The sequence below is a fragment of the Pezoporus wallicus genome, unplaced genomic scaffold, assembly GCF_028554395.1.
Source record: "Pezoporus wallicus isolate ANWC-B61680 ecotype Strahan unplaced genomic scaffold, APGP_CSIRO_Pwel_v1 contig_3017, whole genome shotgun sequence".
Classification (NCBI taxonomy): domain Eukaryota; kingdom Metazoa; phylum Chordata; class Aves; order Psittaciformes; family Psittacidae; genus Pezoporus; species Pezoporus wallicus.
The window spans coordinates 2,418,442-2,429,598 of record NW_026638957.1 but is presented as its reverse complement, the minus strand read 5'-3'; the positions used below and the strand labels follow the sequence as shown (position 1 = coordinate 2,429,598).

Sequence of the window (11,157 nt, the reverse complement as noted above, 5' to 3'; positions counted from 1 at the left end):
CTGAATGGTACTGCCAAATAACAGAATATGGAACTACATGTTCATATTAGAAGAATAGTTTCAATTTTCCCTTTTCATGTAATCTGTCCTTTCTTCTAAAACTGGCACCATTTGACTCATTGTTTCTATGTGATATGTGTTTCTTTGTAGTATTATTTCTATGTGATACTGCGTTTATGTATGCATGCAAGTGTACACATGTAAACACAGTCAATAAAGGCATTACAATTGCTGCAAAATTATTTTCAGGTGAGAAGGATTCCTCAGGAAGACCTTATTACTTTGCTTTTGAAAAGTTTGAGGTGAGTTAGGAAGATGGTTGATCCAAGTGATTATGTTACTGTCAGATATTGTAGAGGAGCACTTAAGCAAGTTGTCCAGCTTTCAGTAAAGTTTTTCAGAGTCCTACTATTTGCTGGAAAATGTGGTAATGTAAATCTGGAATGTAAACACTTAGGAGGGTGTCTGATTTCAATGAGTTGTACCTGTACTAGGAAATACTCTTCATTATACTTTCTCCATTTAGTGTCATTTGCAAATATACACATCTACCCTGACACTCTTGCTGGGAAAAGGCACTGAGCACAAACTGTCATTTAAATTACTGTTAATTGTATCTGATGATGTGGAATACTACTTACCACCACCAACAGAAGTCTTAGAATAATTGGTTTTATGTGAGAACAAACGGAGTCTTCACCTTTTCAGTTATTTCCCACTTATAAGAAAGGTTTTCTCCCACATTTGATGTTGCCTGACTGTAGTACTGTATTACGTGTCAGAGCCCAATTGCCTCTGACAAAGTTCTTTTAAATACTCCACATAAGGGTTTTACGTTTAATATCAAATTTGCTTATTTGTTTGGGTTGAAGCCAGATCAAACCCATTGCTCTCTCCAAAGCACATGTTGTTGGTTGCTCACTTTCTGTACTCTGTTTTTGGCTGAGCCACATACATACACACTTCTCCCCTGCCATGTTGACCTGGCCAGCTCAGGAAGACATTATTCTCTATTAGTTGTCTCAGGGAGGGCTGCTGTCAGTATAATGACCCACTGATACAGCCATGTATCTAAAACAAAGGTTACCCTCCAGTCCCCATTGTGTTAGGTTCAGCTTTAGGGTAATTGCTGATCATTCTTTACAGTCTTCCCTGAGATAGTTATTCTTATGCTCATCTCCTCTAAGCCTTGTTCCGTTGTAGGAGGATGTAGGTTGGTCACATTCCACCCCTTGGCTCAGCCCAGCATTCACCAATTATTGGACAGTGAGCTTCATACATATGTCATATGAATTACCAGCCCACTTGCCTCTGCACAGTGAAAGTGGGAGCATATGGGAAACTGGTTATTTACAGTTTCAGAATGTAATTTGAGTTAATATCATGTACTATTTGATTTTTCAGGTAACAGGTCAATACCAAGGTTACAAGAAACAACATGATGATTATTAACAATAGAAGCATGAGATGTAACATTGGTTTCAATACATTGGTAGCTTTTGGTGACAAGTCTTTAAAGATACCATGCCAGTGAAGTTTAGTAAGTCTGGTTTCCACTTTCACTAATTGAAACAGTTAATTCTTATCATATACCGTTTTTAATTGTCTTTCATCTAAACATTTTCAATTTCTAACACATGTTGGGTAACTTTGGCATTTTGTTTGAGAAAGGCATCTTGTGGATCAAAGATAATTCCACATGTTACTGTATCTTAAATGGTGTAAAATAAGACATCTTTTGTTCAATCAACAAGAAATCAATCTGTAAATCTGTTTGTTAGGTACAGAGCCCATCATTGCACATCAGTTTCATGGGCTTCCATTATGGGTAACAGCTTACCAATTAAAATTGGTTTTAAAGTAAGAATGGGTACACATAACTTTATTTCCCTTTCTTGAATTAACGGCTCAGTAGTTAGCAGCCTCTCACGCAGCTAACAGCACTTTCTCAAATGGAGTATAGTTGGGAGCCTTGCCACAATTTGCAACAAAATGTAATAGATAAGCTTTTTTACTTTGCACATCTTGTTGCCATAATGCCTGTTGATATCCCTCATAACCTATGCCTATATATATTCTTTATATATATTCTCACATATATATTCTGTATATATATTCTGTCCTATATTCTCGCAGCCCAGAAAGCCAGCTGTATCCTGGGGGTGATCCTAGAGGTGATCCTGCCCCTCTACCCTGCTCTTGTGAGACCTCACTTGGAGTACTGTGTGCAGTTCTGTTGTCCTCAATATAAAAAGGACATGGAACTGTTGGAACAAGTCCAGAGGAGGGCCACGAGGATGATCAGGGGACTGGAGCACCTCCCATGTGAAAATAGGCTGAGAAAGTTGGGGCTGTTCAGCCTGGAGAAGAGAAGGCTGTGTGGAGACCTCATAGCAGCCTTCCAGTATCTGAAGGGGGGCTATAAGGATGCTGGGGAGGGACTCTTCATTAGGGATTGTAGTGATAGGATGAGGGGTAATGGGTTAAAACTGAAACAGGGGAAGTTTAGATTTGATATAAGGAGGAAATTCTTTACTGTAAGGGTGGTGAGGCACTGGAATGGGTTGCCCAGTGAAGTTGTGAATGCTCCATCCCTGGCAGTGTTCAAGGCCAGGTTGGACAGAGCATTGGGTAGCATGGTTTAGTGTGAGGTGTCCCTGCCCATGGCAGGGGGGTTGGAACTAGATGATCTTAAGTTCCTTTCCAACCCTAACTATTCTATGATTCTGTTATTCTATATGAAGACTCCTTGGGGCCTATATGAAGTCTCCTTGGGTGTGCAGGGATAAAAGGTCTCATAGATTGGTTGGTAAAATGTCATCATTTAAAGCATTTAATATTTCATGATGGTTTTGTTCCCAAGTCCATATAGCATTTTTCTTCACCAAGTTATAGAGATCCCCCTAACATACTGAATCCAGGAATGTGTGACCTCCAAAGCCCAAACCTTCCTAATAAAGCTTATAACTCCTTTTTATCAGAATGTGCTTGAATACTCTGTGTCTCTGATAATACAAATTCTGCAACTGTGTTCTGTTCTCCTATCCATCATGTACCTAAAAATATGACTACTTAACTTGGTCCTTGTTGTTTCAAGTCAGGAACACTAATACTTAATAAGTGCAGGACAGCAGCATTGATACATTTACTCAACATGCCCTCCAGTTACAATATCATCTGTATATTGCAAAATTGTTACTTCAGGTGACAGGATGACTGATTCTAACTGTTTATCTAAGGTGGCATGGGCAAAAATGGGTACGTGTTTAAAACCGTGGGGTAGGTGATAAAAGGTATACTGTCTTCCACCCCAAGTACATGCAAACTGTGGTTTGTCTTGCTCACGTATTGGGATCAAAAAGACCATACCTTTTGTAGCTAACACTCCCATCCACAGAAGAGCGTGTTCATATCTACTGTGCTGGAATGTTAAAGTGCAAGTTGCTTTATTGAAAGCCCTGCAGTCAGTAGTCATGTGCTGTATACAATCTCTTTTTTTTTTTTTTAAAAGGCCATACCGGGCTGTTACATGGTGGGTGAATTCTTTCTATAGTACCCTATTGCTCTAATTGTTTGACTAATTCTGTCACAGGTTTTATGGCAGGAGTTTCTGGCTCTGAGCCTCCTTTCATTGTGGGGGTGTGTTGATCGCTCACAGCATGTGGATAACTTCCTGTGTGTAAACTTGAACTTGTCTGTTATTCATCCTAGCATAGATTTCATGACTACGAAACAGACTGATACAGAGCATGGGCTTGCAGGATTAATCCATTAGATAGGGGTAAGACTTTGGTGCAACTGGTAGTGTCAAACTTATGTTCCCAGACTGGTCTGCATGAAAGTTCAGGAAGATACGTGCTTCCATACCTGCCTTCTTACATCACTTCTGTACCTGTGTCCATGCATCACATACTTAAGCCCCAAATTTTAACTCACCTTGCTCATCTTTACAAAAAGGAGCCAGCTCCGTTCCCTCATCCACCTCCACACACATCAATGTCACATTTTCTACCTTGTCTTGTTCCCAGAGTCTTGGAAAAGGTGGATCTGGCTAGGCTTCTACAGTGGGGGCAAAGATGGCAGAGAGGCAAATGCTCCTGGTCCGGACAGGAGCAAGTAACTCCCCATCAGCTGACTAGTGTTAGCTGCTGATCATACACAACTCCAGGTTTAAAGGAGCTTACTCATGCATTACACATGCTGTTTCAGAGTAACTGCTCTATGCCACAACATACTACAGACACAGGGAGATTTTGCAGTGTGACTTGGACCTACTTTTGCAGTGGTAATTGCTCCACAGCTCTGATGAATATGCATCTGCCATTTGTGTCTTTACTTGCAATTTAAAGAGTCTTTAAAAAGCAAAAATCATAGAATCATAGAATGGTTTGGGTTGGAAGGAACCTTAAAGATCATCTAGTTCCAACCCCCCTGCCATGGGTAGGGACACTTTTTACTAGACCAGGATGCTCAAGGCCCTGTCCAACCTTGACTTGAACACTGCAGGGATTCATAACTTACTTGGGCAACCTGTGCCAGAGCCTCACCACCCTCACAGTAAAGAACTTCTTCCTTATATTCAAACTAAGTCTGCTCCTGTTTAAGTTTGAACCCATTACCCCTTGTCCTGTTGCTACAGTCCTTGATGATTAGTCCCTCTCTGGCACCCTTGTAGGCCCCCTTCAGATACTGGAAGGCTGCTATGGGGTCTCAACACAGCCTTCTTTTCTCCAGGCTGAACAGTCCCAATTTCCTTAGCCTGTCTTCATATGTGAAGTGCTCCAACCTCATTATCATCCTTGTGGCCCTCCTCAGCCTTTTTCCAACAGTTCCATGACCTTCTTATACTGGGGAGCCCCAGAACTTAACACAGTACTCCAAGTGAGGTCTCACAAGAGCAGAGTAGAAGGGTAGAATGATCTCCCTGGACCTGCTGGTCAAGCTTCTTTTGATGCAGCCCAGCATATGGTTGGCTTTCTGGGCTGCGAGCACCCATTACTTCTCAATATATTCTCATACATTCTCATAAAATATTATTGTTAATCGACAGGATTATTGTTTGAATCTGACAGCACCTCAGTGCTTAAACCCTCGCTATGTTTTTCTGCTTAAATTGATCAGAAGCTGATCCTAAATAGAAGGGAAAACAAAATGTGGATCAAACTTTTATGCAAAGTTGCATTAAAAAAGCCAAACTGACTGCACAGATTAAAACATATTTGAGTTAGTATGTTGAGAAACATATACTTTCTTCAGGTCCCAAACAACAGGGATGTCACAGGAAGGTCAGAGGTTGATACATGGAAAATACTATTCTGAATCAGACTTGGGATCAGACTGGGCCACTATCTTTCTACAGCTATGGCAAGATCAGGTCCGTGAATCAAGCACTCACCAATGGGAACAGGATACCATCTATCCCATAAAATACTATATTCTTAACTGTAACAGTGATAGATTTTCGTAAATGTGAAGCGTGACATGTAATAAGGCTTCCAGAATAATTGTCAATCAATTGCAGTTTGGTATTCATGCACATTTTAGAATTTACTCAATTCTCGACCATGTAATTACTCATTGATTTGGCAAACATTAAGTATATTACTTTTCCAAAGATGTTACAAGATTCTATGCACCACTACAAAGCAGGCAACGTTCCAGCTCTCATGTTTAGTTTGAGAAATTAACACACAGTAAACTGCTCTAAGCTGACTGTATTTTTTAACTTAAGAAATCATATCTGGATTCTGATGTTAATTTGCAGTATCAACACATCTTAAGCTGGATGCTTAGTGTTTTACTCACACATAATGTTTTTGGGGTTTTCAAATAATTCAGAACAGCTTTTTCTAGTTATTTTCATTTAGCCCAGAATTTGTTTTTTTCCCATTTAACAATAAAAGACTGCACAGATGGCTGCGAAACAGAACCTTCAAACACAGCCGGATTTGTACGTTTGTGCTGATTTCTTGCTTAAGGGAACTCAGTTCAAAATGCTGTACTGCCAAATCCATCCCTGCAGTAATTCTCTTGGCTTCAGTGGATGGCCACATGGGGTTGCCTGTGATATCTGGCTAAGCTATGAGATTCAGTGCAATTCCAAAGGGATTTGTTTGACAATATGAAAAAATGAAGTCTGAAGAGCATGCTGCTGTGTCAGTCATTGAGCAGTAAACCATTTTGTTCAAAGTTGGCCATAAGAGCCACTTTCCATTCAGAAACCACATGAAAAAATTAAAATTTACATTGATTTAGATAATGGGCAGTAGAAAATGTTGTATTTGCACTGGGTCACATGCAGGTGCAGACAACAGGAGGGTCAAACAGTCCGGCTGGTTTTCTGAGGATTTAGAGATCATTTCAGACCTGAGGAAGTGGTCTGGAAGCTGCTGTAATTCTATCTGTGCGGCATCAGAATTGCCAGAAGGAGATTTTTAGAATACAGCTGCCTACAGAGAGTCTGGGAACTACAGGTAAATGAATTGCTCCTAGTCATCTGAATTTCTCTGTGCTCCGTAAATCAGAATATTATGCCCATTTTTCCTAAATAAAGGGGGTCATACCACATTTCATCAATTTCTTTTGCTAATGAAAACTATCTTAAAGATGTGGAAAGCTGGCTGACTCTTTGGGCCAAAAAGAATTGGCATTACTAGAGAACATAATATCACACAAGATTGCAACATAGGAACCGGCCAACAGGCTGTTTGGCTTCATTGGTATTGCTCATATGGGGCAGACAAAACACATAAAAATGAAAATCCTGAAGCTAACTGATTTAATGACGTTGTGCACCTTATCTGAATATTTCTAATTTTCTAAGAATTTCTAAGAATGAGTTAATTTCTAAGAATTAATTTTAAATTTTTGATGATCTGTTAAAGCAAAGTGATAGCTATTACATTAGAGTAAAAATACTTGTGTTCACTTGGAAATCGGCTTACTTTTAGGTGGCAAACTGTATTATTTTAAAATAATCCAGAATGGTAAACACATTTATGATGCAATATAAATATCACAGAAAAATCAGCTGCAAAGCTACTAGATAGCACTAAAATATACTTTCACTCTGAGAGGTGATGGTTTTATCATGGTTTGCAGGAAACTACTGTGCTTGCAAGCTTTGCTTTAGCACTGTAACAGACAACCAAGAAAAAGTTGCCTTATAACCAGCAGGATCCTCTGTGTCATCCAGCTCAGTCAGGCTGGAACTGAGCCAAAGAGAGAATGACTCTCAATATCCTATTCCTAATTGTAATGTTTCCTGTTTTCTTTTGCAAGTAATACTTTATAGTGTAAATGCTTCACTGGTAGTGTCACCTGTGACATTTTGGCCTTTTCATTCTGCTCCCATACTTTCCTCCAGAAACTGGCCAAGCTTCTTGCTGCTGACGTTTCAATGCTATCTCCTTAGTTCCCTGTGGGAGAGCTTGTTGGGTCAGATATCCAAACTGGATCCGTGCATGTGTATCGTATTCACCTGACCTAGAAGGCCTCCCATAATCCTGTGTGCTGGGGATCATTTCAGCTGTCTTCACATGCAGCCGGCTGCAATTGGCCTGCAGCCCAGCTGGGTCTGAGCTGTTCCTGAGGGAAGCAGTGAGGTGTGACTGCAGCACGCTGTCACTCCTGGTTCTGGGAACACGGTGAGGAGAAGGCTCAGCTGTTTCAGAGAGGGAACTTTGGTGTGACAGAATTTATGATCTCAAATCTCTGCATGAAGGTGTGTGTGCTGTTTCCAGGCCAGGCACAGTCTTGCATTGGTACAGTGGCGGACCTCACCTAATATCTCTGCCAGATGCACAGTGGTCAGTTTAACATTTGTGGCACAGATAATCTGCAACATAGGTAATCAAATCATAGCTAATTGAGAATTGGCTCAGCGGGTGTTACAAGCCTGCTCTCACTTTTGACGTTGCACAGGCTGTTATTTTACTGCAGTCCAAGCAGCAGTATCAGCTGGAGGTATTTCTGCTTCCCTTGTTTTGTTCCCTCTTCTGCCCATGTCATGCCATCCATTCAGTTGTATTAACACATCTTTCCAAGATTTTTTTTTTTATTCCATTTAAGGACTATTTAAGAAGTCCTACAAGCAGTTGTGTTGGCACAGCTGAGGGGTAGAGGGGGTATTAAGAAGGCTTCAGACTACTCTTGCCATTTTTTATTGTGAAACAGTAGCTACAGGGCAGCTATACTCCTGTAATTCCACTAATTTTAATAGCTGTAAATTACCATTGTAAATTAGGAATAATCTCAAATAAAACAATGCTTCCAAAATCACTAAACATGTTTGCCCTGAGAAGGTGAAATACTAAAAAATTAAAAATGCTGTTAGGCAGCTGGAGATTTGAGGGAAGGTTCTTTCTTCCCTGTAAATAAAATAATTTAGGAATGGTATTAATAAATAGAACTGTTTCATTTTAGCACATGAAAACGGCATTCTCTTTGTTTCAATACTGAACCACCATTTAGAAAACTGCAGGGTTGCAAAATTACAAACCACACACAGTATTCTATAAAACTAGATGGCTTCACAGAGCTGTGTACCACTGTGCACTTCATGGCTTGCTGGGAATGAAAAACAATAAAGCCTCGGGTTTCCCAGTCAGTTTTGTCAGCAACTTCAATGAAGAAAAGGCTACAAACAAAGTGGCTGCAGGGAGTTCTCTACCCCTCAGGCATGGTGTCAGGGGGCTTGTCATTGCTGCTGCCTCCTCTTGCTCCACTTGTGGGAAAGGAAAATGTATGGGGTGGATAGACACAAACGATCACCAGGCTTCAGGAGTCACTTCTAGGAATGGCATATGATAGGTTTTCCTTGAGAAGGTTGAGAATCCTTGTGTACAGGAAAGATCATGGAAAAGGAAAAAAAAACTAAACAAAGGGAATAAATATAGAGCAAGCACTTTTCCAAGGAGCAAAAGAAAAAAAAAAAAATTCCCTTGACAAGCAAAGGAAATGATGGCTGTTGAGCTGTTTCCTCAACAGGGAAGAAAACTGTCAAGAGTTGGAGAAATCTCCCACCCAATCTGACTATCAAAACACAGCTGGCAACCCCAGGGAAAGAGATCCCTCAACAACAGAGATCACCTGCAAACACTGTATTTCTTTTGAGTTGAGAAGAACAGATTCTATTACCAGAAAACTCTGTTTGGCTACGCTATTAACTAGCATTTAGCATCTCTTATTTTCTAACTCTAGCCTCTCTTATTGCTTTCCTTCCTCGCTAAACTCTTTAGTCTCTCCTTGTACCCATCCCCAACTTCTCTATGTTCCTGACAACTCACTGAACATATTGTGCTGATTATCTGAATATGCTGATCTCTGGGCTTGTCTGCAACAGGTAGTCCTATTAGTTTACCTTTCTCAAATATTTACTGAATAGCAATAAAGGGTAATTACTTCTATCAGCCAAAGAAAAACCCTGATCTTAGCATTTTAAAAGAGAGTGCTTTCTAGACTAAGTCTTAAAATCTTAAGGCTTCATATTTCAGTAGTGGTACTCTAGTACAGGGCCTCCATTAATGCTTATGGCTCTTCAAGCAGTTCTATAATGTCAACATTTGAGTTCTTTTTCCTTTCCAGTATATTGTTACCCATTTGTTTGCTAACAAATCTGGGACACCAACTCACAAACCCAAGGTATAGTGTTCTATAAATGAGCTTGGACAAACCTAGCAGAGCCTGTTTCATGTAGCTCTTCCTTAATGAAGGTTGCTTTGACAGTGTTTAGAGATTCCACAGTTCATATGAGGCTACTGTGTACTTCTGCCAAAGGCTGTAACATAGTTTGGGGTGGAGTGCGGCTTCCCCTTTCAGTGCGTAGGTGCCAGAAGTTTTTGATTTAAGCATATGGTGTGTTTTCTTCATTTAAATGGCAATATGCTTATCTGACAAGGAGCACTTTATTCTAAAACTTGCCGGCACCCTTTTGGTAACAAAGGTGGTAGAGCACCATTTCACTGTTACTTGGATTTTAGGACCTTGAACAGTCCTAAATATCAGGAATCAGTGGTTACAATTCCTGGGAAATATAGCTGCCATGTTTTATTGCTTTCAGTACAAGATTGTCTACTATGGTTGGCTACACTTTAAAGATTAATTAAGTTGCTCTGGATATACTGATGAACACTAATAGTAACTTCTTAGTCATTAAAAAATTGCAAAATATGTTCAGGAACATATTTCTGCATTTCTATGTACTTCTATATGATTTTTCTCTATTTTATATATATATATATGGTTTCTAGTTTGGCATAACAACCTCATGTAATTGCTAGGCTAAATTATACATCGAACAGTTCATATCTAATATGGAAAATAATGGAAAGAGTACACAGAAATGAATGGAATAAGGCTGTTTATCAAAGTAAAGTGTATGGAATAATAAACTGTCACTGAAGCGTTTTAGAGGTTTTCCATATTTAAATAATACTCTTCCACTTGTAGAAGAAATTCTTGACAAATAACACTAAATTACAGAAATTCAGTAGTTTTACTGATTCTTTTGCCCTTTTTTATGTTGTAATTATTTTCCAAATGATCCCACATTGCTCTAGGGAAAGACTTTATTCCTTTTTCGACATGCTTCTCACAATTCTTTCTCTGGTGGCTGTTGATCAAAATGAATAATACACTTCAGGTACTGAGATTTTATTGGGTAATTTTCCCAATACTTTTCCCTCAATAAAGAAACTTCTCACTTGTTTGAAGAGGAAGGGAGACAATACTAAATAGAACTTTTTGTGTGTTTGATTGTTTTTTTTTTTCTGTCTAGTATGTTAAATAATGAGTAACCTTGGTCCTATAAAGTTTTGGGATCAAGCCTCGTAGGTTTCATGAGGTGTTTAACCTTTAGCAGGATAAAGGTTAATGTTTCCTTCCTTTTGTATTTTAACTTACACCCACCCGTACCCCCCAGATCTCAAATAAAAGTATGAACTACTTTTCTACAAATCTACAGTTAGAAGCAAGATAACCTACAAAAACAATATCCACCAGGTGATTTCATCATTAGAATGCTTAATTATATTAACTTATGTAGACACATTGACTTAGAAGAATTTGGAGTATTCCAGATGATTTCAATCATAACATAAAACATATTTTAAGAAAACACTGGTTATAGAAATCAATCTTTTGGCTTCTTCATTCATA

The 11,157-nt window shown here is 39.3% G+C and overlaps 1 long non-coding RNA gene across 1 annotated transcript; it reads left to right on the top strand.

Moving 5' to 3' along the window:
* Positions 1-248: 248 nt before the first annotated feature.
* On the top strand, positions 249-11,157 carry LOC130601382 (uncharacterized). Its single transcript, XR_008972655.1, has 3 exons — positions 249-302; positions 6,302-6,473; positions 10,922-11,157. It is a non-coding gene; the product is annotated as an uncharacterized LOC130601382 (long non-coding RNA).